Raw genomic sequence first — 10,437 nt, forward strand, 5'->3', positions numbered from 1 at the left:
CACCCCGTACGGCGCCGGGCTCTCCACGCCCAGACCCTGCTACTCCACTGGGGTCCGACCCCGGCCCCTAGTCCGGGGATTGGCGCACCGCGGGAGGTAGGGAGCCGCCCCGCCCCTCTGTCAACAGAAGCCCCGCCCCAGGCTGCGGAAGCTCCGCCCCCTGTCAGGAGAAGCCCCGCCTTCCCAGGGCTCGAAATGGCCCCGCCCTTTGCCGGCGACCGCTCCGCCCACTGTCGACGGAAGCCTAGTCTTCTCTCGGGTCAGCACAGAAGGCAACCCCGCCTTCCTTGCGCTCCGCCTTCCTAATATCACTGCTGGATCGTGAGAGGTAAGCATGCTGGCTTCTACTGAAACGCCCCTTGTCATCACACGCCCATCCCCAGGGGAGACACGACCCAGGCCCCGCCCCTTTGGGCGGAAGCCCCGCCCCTCCGAGACCGCCGCGAGTCCGGCTGGGAACCCCGTGCCCTGACAGATGTCGCCGCGCCCCTTGTCAGCGGTAGCTCCACCTCTCCTCGCTCCTCCGCAGGCCGCAGCTCCACCCGCTGACACCGAAAGTTCAGTTCAGCCGCACTTGGAACCGCCGAGTAAGGCGGAGCCGCCCTCTGTCCCTCCGCCGCCCTCCTCCCCTCGAACAGCCACTCTCTCTTCCCGAGACTTCTTTCCGAGTCGAGGGCTTCACATCTCGACGGCTTCCAGGGAACCAGCCCTGCAGCGGGGTCAGCGAGTGCCCGGGCTTTCGGGAACACCGCCCGGCGTCGCCGCCCCTCTCCACTCACTTTCCCTTTCCCCCGCACCGCCGTCAGAACCAGGAGGACAGAACCAAAGCGGAGAGCGGCAACTCACCCTCCAGCCGCTCCACACGCCGGGTCCTGGACGCTCGAGCGCTCCTGGGCCCCTTGACGTTCACTCCCCACCCCCATCCCAGTCGCGGACCCTTTGTGCAGAGCTCCGCTGAGCCACATTAATCCTAAAAGCACAGCAGAGCTCCGCTGAGCCACATTAATCCTAAAAGATGAAGTTGTTTCAAGTGGAAATATGATTTTTTTTTTTTTTTTTTTTTTGAGACGGAGTCTTGCGCTGTCGCTCAGGCTGGAGTGCGATGGCGCGATCTTGGCTCACTGCAACCTCCGCCTCCCGGGTTCAAGCTTTTCTTCTGCCTCAGCCTCCCAAGTAGCTGGGATTACAGGCGCCCATCACCTGACGCTGGACTAATTTTTGTATTTTTAGTAGAGACGGTTTCGCCATGTTGGCCAGGCTGGTCTCAAACTCCTAACCTCAAGTGATCCGCCAGCCTCGGCCTCCCAAAGTGTTGGGATTACAGGAGTGAGACACTGCGCCTGCCCGTGGAATCTGTTGAAATCAGTGTTCTACAATGTTCTTTTTATTTATAGGTTTCATCTTAGAATCCTAAAACTTGCGTAGGATGAGGCTTAATCTTATAAGCAAAGGTATTCAACCCTGCCACATTCCACGCCCTGTATTTACAACAAAAAATACAACACTGCTTTACTCCTCTGGAATTAAATTCCTAATGCATACTATCTCTACAAATAATTTCGAGAAACCGATGTAATGTTCTAATAAAGGTGAAAAAATAGAAAGTAGTTTATAATAAAATATGTACTAATATCAAGAAAAAATTTAAAATAACAGAGTTTTCACAATGCGAATACTCTGCCACCAATACAATGCAAAACAAAAACTGCCCCCGCAAAACTTCAGTGCGCCCCCAAGGGGCAGTACTGCCCTCACTGGGAACCTCTTTAGACCAAGGAAGGGTCTAGAAATGCTTCAAATAGAGAAATTCATTCTTTTGTCTACACATTTAATGACAAGTTTTCTTTTGTTCGTTTGTTTTTGTTTGTTTGTTTGAGACGGAGCCTTGCTCTGTCTCCCAGGCTGGAGTGCAATGGCGCGATTTTGGCTCACTGCAACCTCTGCATCCCGGGTTCAAGCCATTCTTCTGCCTCAGCCTCTTGAGTAGCTGGGATTACAGGCACGCGCCACCACGCCCAGCTAATTTTTGTATTTTTAGTACAAACGGGGTTTCACCATGTTGGTCAGGCTGGTCTCGAACTCCTGACCTCGTGATCTGCCCTCAGCCTCCCAAAGTGCTGGGATTACAGGCGTGAGCCACTGCACCCGGCTGATGACTAGTTTTTATGTGTGCCAGTGTATGCCAGGCACTGTGGGAGATGTACGGCTGAGTTAGGCAACATTCCTGTCTTCCAGGAATGTACAACCTAGTGGCCAAGCAAAAACAGTAGCATAAAGATGTCTCAAGTGAAAGGTAAGAAGAGACCCCTTTAGGGACGTGGAGCCGTTGACTGCAACTTCACATTTTACCCCCACTTCCTCCCTTGCTTTCTTCTTCCTCCTCCTCTTCTTTAGCACTAGTTTATAGAGTCACTCCTCCTCCCTATAAGCTGTCTCCCTGGTTCACTGCCCAATACCAGCAGCCCAGAATTCTCCCAGTTTTGGGTCATGCCCACAGGGCAATTCTGTCCAAGAAAACACAGTGCTGAGAACAATATCCTTAGCTGAATTGCTGCCAACTACTTGGTATCCTTCTACAAAGCAAGACTGTTATCATCACCACTCAAAAAAAAAAAAAAAAAAAAAAAAACTGGTTGCAGACTTAAGCAATATGAATATATGTTTAGCATAGCAGATTGTGCCAGCCCACATAAATCTGCTTAGAGATCAGCCTCACAGAGGAACTTGTTTTTATTAAAATAAATTCATTTATAAAAATTGTAAATATGATGGATTTTAACAGCTGCGTGGCTCCAGAAGTTTTTTTTTTTTTTTTTTTTTTTAAACCATGGATTGGCACAATTAGAATAGTCTAGATTTTTTTATGCATATGTTTTGCAGTTTGTCATACTCAAACTGGTATGGCAAAACTTCAGTACTCTTAGAGATAGAAGTTGTTCAGCAGGTTTTAAAAAGCACAGCACTTTTGCTATTCAGAGCCTCTTCCACCTTTGGAACAGTGAAAAAAAATATTGGTAGGAAATGAAGAGCTTTGGATAAAAAGTTCTAAGCTCTGGTGTCATCTGAAGAGGAATCGGCTTCCAACAGCACTTTTTGTAGTAGCTCCCTTCTGTTATTATTTTTCCTTTTTCTACTTTTTGTGAAAAAGTCTTTTTAAAAACATGATACCGTGAAATAGAACAGTCAAAAAAGACATCAAACTAAGACACTTTAAACTTCTGACTATAGTTAGGCGGACTTAAGAATTTAGCCCTAGTGAAGTGCTCCCACTATTTTCTCTAATGGCTACATTAGAAGGTGAACAAAAATGTTCCTACTAAAACTAATTCAGGCTGAACAAACTTTCTAAGTCAGTTTGGGGGTCAAGCCATTTCCTGTTTCTCTTAGTGCTTGCTCTGTGAAAATAATAATATTACTGGTAATAACAACAGTAAAAACAAGTCAGTATTCTTGGTACTTGTAAAATTCCTTCCCTCCACTCTTTCCCTCTACTTCTAGCATAGGACCATATATAGGACTACAGGACTATAGATGCAAAACAAGGAAAACAGAGAGGAAAACTGATTTTCCAGTATTCATTCAAAGAGTAACACATTGATACACTTTATATTTTAATCATAGTGTCATCTGGGTTGATTCATTCATTGGCGTGTAACTCTATATCCACCAAAACTTAGTGTCTTGGCCAGGAAGGGTGCCTCATGCCTGTAATCCCAGCACTTTGGGAGGCTGAGGCAGGTGGATCACAATGTCAGGAGATCGAGACCATCCTGGCCAACATGGTGAAACCCTGTCTCTACTAAAAATACAAAAATTAGCTGAGCATGGTGGCGTGCGCCTGTAGTCCCAGCTACTCAGAAGGCTGAGGCAGGAGAATCGCTGGAACCCGGGAGGCAGAGATTGCAGTGAGTCAAGAAGATTGCACCACTGCACTCCAGCCCGGGTGACAGAGCGAGACTCCATCTCAAAACAAACAAACAATCAAAAAAACCTTGGTGGCTATATCAGCATGACTTCTAAGGAAAAAGTGGCAGTATATATTTTTTAACCTAAAAACTTAGCATACAAATAACCCTAGGGAACACCCCACCAGAAAACAACACTAGAGTGAGAAAATGCAATAATTCACTGTGTTTCAGTCTTTGCAGAGAAGTCTAAGTAGCAGTCCTTAAATTTTAACGTTCATGAAAATTATGGAGAACTTTCTTTAAAAATAGATTCTCAGACCCCACTCCTGCGAGACACTAATTCAGTGGGTCTGGGATGAGGTCATGAATCTACATTTGACATGCAGCTGCAGACTTTGAGAAATACTCGTCTAAACAAATGCTTATAATTAAGGAAAAAATTCTTGTAGAAATAACTAAGGGTTACAAACTACAAAAACTCTGAGAAGAGGTACCGTTCCTAAAATTGTCAGTTACATGGACATCAACACTGGGAAGGAAATGCCTTCAGTCATTAAGAACTTTCGGACCCATTGCAGACTTTCCATATTCTAGGAAAGGTCATTAAACTCAGAGCACTTTAGATATGTTATCCCATTATATCCTCCTGGTATCTCTGTGAGATAGTGAGTATTGTTTGCAGTTAACATATGAGGAAGCTAAAGTTTGGAGACATTAAGCTACCCACGATAAGTAAGCTGGATTTTGAATCCATCCTGACCAGTCCTAAATCCTAATAAAGATGTTACATACACTGCTTCTAAGAAAGAAGGCATTGCATTAGCCAAGCTACAGTGTGCACTGGATTTGAGACCTTTCACTGTCGTTGAAGTCAGATGGTCACTGTCAAATCCCAGATTCTCTGCCACTTGCTAACTGTATCAGGAAGTACAAACCCATCAAAATTTAGTGGCTTAAGAAATGAAGCAGTTATTTACCTCAGAGGTCTGTGGGTCAGCTGGGTGAGTCTGCTCATCTGGATGGTTCTGAACTGGAGCAGGTTTGGCCGATCTCAGCTGGACTTGCTCAGGCATCTGTGGTCAGCAGGTGGGCTGTCTGGGGGCTGCCTGGTCTAGGACAGCTGCATTCATATGTCCAGGGGCTGGCTTATGCAGGACGGCTTCAGCCACACCTTCAGTGGATGGCTGGCTGTTGATCACAGCGGGAACTGGGCCACGTGTCTCATCTTCCAGTAGAATAGCCTGGACTCATTCATAAGCAACCACAGGGTTCCAAGAAAGCCAGAAGCAGCCTTTAAGGTCTCTTGAAGCCTAGGCTCAGAGCTGACATAACTGTCGTTTCTGCCACATTTTGCTGACCAAGGCCAATCACAGAGCAAGCCCTGATTCCACCTCCTTTTTTTTTTTTTTGAGAGAGAGAGACAGGGTCTTGCTGTCGCCCAGGCTGAAGTGCAGTGGCACAATCACAGCTCACTGCAGCCTTGAACTCCTGGGCTCAAGGCATCCTACCGCCTCAGTCTCCCAAGTAGCTAGGACTACAGGCGTGCACTGCCATTTTCGGCTTGATCCCACCTTTTGAAAGCAGCTGCAAAGTCACATCGCAAAGGATGAGGTTACAGGAACGGCAAACAATGGTGGCCATTTCTGTCATTGAGTTACTGCACTATGTGACTGAGGGCAGGTTTCTTAACCTGTCTATGTTTTCACTCATCTGTAAAATGAAGATAACATTACAACTGTTGTGTCCTAGCTCAAAGGGTTAATAGTTCATGAAAAGCGCCTGGCTTACCTTAACTGCCCAGAAAATATCAGCCTGATGATGCTGTCTATGGTCTTTCCAGCCTGAAAGTCTTATGAATCTGCATGGAAGAGAGACCAGACTGATGTATGTGGCTCCTCAGGGAAGGACGTTGGCCCTGATTTTCTCACTCTTGATTTCATACTGTTCCAGTCAACACAGTTCTGGTTGTGAGGTACAGAAACTCTCGTAAGCTAGCTCAATCCAGGAACGAAAGCTACTCTTTGACCCTGCAGATCTACTCCATCCTCTCCTCTCTTGTCTCCCTTTTAAACAGATTTTTTTTTTTTTTTTTTTTGAGACAGAGTTTCGCTCCTGTTGCCCAGGCTGGAGTGCAATGGCGCAATCTCGGCTCACCGCAACCTCTGCCTCCCAGGTTCAAGTGATTCTCCTGCCTCAGCCTCCTGAGTAGCTGGGATTACAGGCATTGGCCAGCACGCCCTGCTAATTTTGTATTTTTAGTAGAGCTGGGGTTTCTCCATGTTGGTCAGGCTGGTCTCGAACTCCCGATCTCATGTGATCTGCCCGCCTCAGCCTCCCAAAGTGCTGGGATTACAGGCGTGAGCCGCCGCACCTGGCCTCTTGACTCCTTTTAAGTCTCCTCGAGAACATGGCTTGGCCAAGTAGCCTCAGCCAAGGAGTCCAGTATGACTGTTGAGCTCTGTTCATTAGAGCTAATGCACCAATTCCCAAATCTAAAGAGAGAACCTGATTGGTCCAGCACATTTCTTCTTAAAAGGTCAGTTTAGTGCAATCTGCCGGGTTAGGAGGGGAAGCCAGTCTTGTGGGGAAAGAGCAGCTTTACTTGGGCAGCAGAGGCTGTAAGCAAGGACAGTTCCTTCAGAAGATGACTGTGAGCCAGCAAAGACAGTGCTTTACATCTCCTGGACATATGTCGCCTTCTCTACAATTTGAATTTACCTTTCCATCAAATAGTGAAAGGACTCAACTTCAAGGACCTTATAAAATCCATCTCCTCTCTCTACATTTCTTGATAAAGTGGATGCATGGGGCTATTTCTCCCACCCACTCACCAAATAACTACCTCGTGCTTTAGCTCTAACATAGGCATATTATGCTAGGACTGCATATTATGGTCTGTCATTTTCATGCCTTAGCTCTAACATAGGCATATTATACTAGGACTGCTGTCAAAAAAAGTGCCACAGACTGGGTGGCTTAAACCACAGAAATTTATTTTTCTCGCGGTTCTGGAAACTAAGTATCTGAAATCAAGGTGTTGGCAGAGTTGGTTCCTTTTCTTTCCTTTTTTTTTTTTTCTTTTTTTAGTTTTTGTAGACACAGAGGTCTCACTCCCTTGCCCAGGTTGGTCTCCAACTCCTGGCCTCAAGGAATCCTCCCGCTTGGCCTCCCAAAATTCTGGGAATACATGCGTGAGCCACTGCGCCTAGCCAGGGCTGGGGTTTCTTCTGAGGGCTGTCAGGGAAGGATCTTTTCCATGCCTATCTTACTGACTTGCAGATGGCCATCTTCTCCCTGCGTCTCCACATCGTCTTCCCTCTGTATATGTTGGTGTTCAAATTTGCTCTTCTTATAAGGACACCAGTACATAGGATTAGGATCTACCCTCCTGACCTCATTTTAAATGACCTCTGCAAAGACCCTATGTCCAACCTCGGTCACGTTCTAAGGCACTGGGGTTTAGGGCTTTACCATATGAATTCTGAGGGAGTCACAATTCAGCCCTCAGTAGCAGGAGGAAAACAGTCATCACTATAAACTACAAAATGCAAGTAGTATCTCAGCCTGTTCTTTCCTGGGCTTATCCACAGTTCTGCATTTCCGAATGTCTTTCAGTCCCTAAGAATATTCAGTAACTACTTAACTGACTGTCTGTAGTCTGTAATTTTTTAAAGTTCCACGTCTATGAAAAGGGTGGTCATACTGGATACTTTTTGAAAGCTTTTTATATTGTGGCGAGTTTGTCGTATGTTTAATCAAATAGCATTTTGTTTACACATTGCCAAAGGCCGTGGTTTAGCAGCTAACAATAGAATCACCTGGTGTTTTCTAAAAACATCTATTTTTGATTGGTCTATTCAAAAAAAAGAAAAAAAATCTATGCCCCAGCTCTACCTCCGAAGATTCTGATTTATTCAGTTTATGGTGAGCTACAGGCACTGTTCTGTTTTTAAAAAGCTTCCCAAATGATTCCAAAATGCAGTCAGTTTTGAGAACCACTGGCCTCAGGTAAGGGGGAAAGGAGTTAACCAACTCTTATGAAGAACCTCTACCTGCCAGGTTCTGAGGTCAATACTTTTCTATATAACCTAATGTAATTTTCAGAGCAATCCTATGAGTATTAATACTACATCCCCCATTTTGTAGATAAGAAAATTGGGGTGTAAGATTTATTTGCTCAAGTTCCACAAATTGTGGAGGCAGAAGTTCAAATAATGGGTTGCAGGACCCTGGTAGGGCTGGAGATTTTTCCATCAGAAGGTCGACAGCCATCATGTGAACACATTATCTCTATTTCTCCAAACAGACTAGGCTATGCTGCTGTAACAAACCCGCAATACCCAGTCTTAACATAACTTTTCAGCCATCGAGGCTTCTTTGGGCCCTCAGTGATTCTCTAGGGCAATTCGCCTCTAAGTGGTGACTCAGGGACCCAGGCTGCTTCCTCTTTTTGGCCATATACAAGGAATGTGGCTAGGTACAGGAAATGTGGTAGAGTAAATAGGTATTTTGGTGAGCAGTAAACGTTTCTTCCATGTTACCTTACCAAAAGGCATCTTTTTTGGAGAACCTGTTCCAGAAGATTGAAATGCATGTTTGACTCCACAGGCCCTCCTTTTCCACCACACAGTAAAGCTTACGGTCCATCCTTCTGTGCCTTGGATTATTAAAAAAGTCAAGGCAGGTCGGGCATGGTGGCAGACACCTGTAATCCCAGCACTTTGGGAGGCCGAAGCAGGCAGATCACCTGAGGTCAGGAGTTCGAGACCAGCCTGGCCATCATGGCAAAACCCCATCTCTACAAAAAATACAAAAATTAGCCGGGCATGGTGACGTCAAGGCTGCAGTGAGCAGTGATCATGCCATTGCACTCAAGCCTGGGTGACAGACCAAGACCCTGTCTCAAAAAAAAAAAAAAAAAAATTGTAATATGTTTTAGCTACTTTGATCTCATTTTAGTTATGAATGTTAAAAATTGAAAATATAGACCTAGGTGTTACTACATATGCTTTTGGAATATTTACAAAAATTTTTTAAAATATAGACTGATTAGCTTGGACTTCTCACTAAGTTAATTTCTCAATTTGTAGTCTACTCACACATTTATTTCCCTCCTGCTTCATAGCTTATGCATCCAGCTATGAAACTGCAAGTATGCAATTTACAGCCAACAAGATAATATATGGCTGTGCTTATGTTACACATATACCCAAATGTTAAACACCTTTCTGATCATGCAGATAGATTTGCAGACTTTTAACAACTTACTTGAAAAATACTCGCCCAAAGCCATAATAATCTTTTATATTTTATATTTAAATTTTATTATTTATACTTTTTATATTTAAATTTATTTTATATTTAAAAATTTTTCAGTTTACAAACACAAGGATTTTTTTTTCTGATCTTTTTCGGCCCACCTTTAAGATATTTCAGGTTTTATAACAAAAAAAGAATTTTTGCTTAAAAGCAGTTTTTAAACTTTTATGAAACATTTGTATGAACAAAGGAATATCTTCACTATAGAAACATTAAAAAATAGAGATGAGAATCCATCTATGTTTCTCCCTTCCTAGCCACTATTAGCATTTTAGTGTATTTCCAAACTGGCTATTTTTAGATGAAAGAAAATGTGTAGTTGTCTCTGACTATTCTCCTGCAAGGTTATTTGTTCTAAGAATATTTTTAAAATGTCTTTTTGGATAGACATTTTCATTTAGCTAGTATTTTAGTGATTATATTTCATGCAACAGCTGTGAGGTGAAGGTTCAGAAGAAACCAGGGAATTCGTTTGGTTGATGGTAATTTACATTTTCTCCCTAGTGGGATGGGAAAAAAGACTTAAGAAAAATTTAAGGAAGAAACAGAAAAGAGACATATGTAGTGGTCCTAAATATAAAACATGTAAACTCCATGAAAAAAAAATTACAGAACATAAAATTGGAGGTAACTTATTTTTATTCCTAAATAATTAAAGCAAAAGCTTGTGTCTTTTTTTAAGATCCTGATTTTCCTAAATATTCACCACAGTAAATAGCTATAATTAGGATTCATCACACGTAATCAGTTTCCAAATTATTTCATGAATACATTATCTCTTGCATTGAGCCCCCCTTTTTTCCTCACAAGTCAATCTTCAAGCCAGTTGAAGTTTCACAATGGTCCTTTAAATCAATACTTGTAGCTCACAATGTCTGTATGTCCCGGGTACTCATGTCTGGCTCCCTTTGATCTATTAAATGTTTTAGTTCCATATCTTTTGGGCATTTAAATCATTTTGATTCAGCATGTGCTCTGAAGGTAGAAGTATTTCAGGAGCCCTCTCGCTGCATGTTAAGTGCTGTTCTCTGACTCCCAGCCAGAGCTTGGATGTTGGCAGGGTTGATGGCTCAAATGTAGTGATTTCATTTCCAACCTTTGCACACTAAAAGTACATAGCCTAAACACAAAACTTCCAGATTTTTCCTCTTAGAAGCACAACTTAACATTGCCACGAATAAAACAATCTTTAAAATGGGAAGAAATTTGA

The sequence above is a fragment of the Papio anubis genome, chromosome 8 (genome assembly GCF_008728515.1).
Source record: "Papio anubis isolate 15944 chromosome 8, Panubis1.0, whole genome shotgun sequence".
NCBI classification, from domain to species: Eukaryota; Metazoa; Chordata; class Mammalia; order Primates; family Cercopithecidae; genus Papio; species Papio anubis.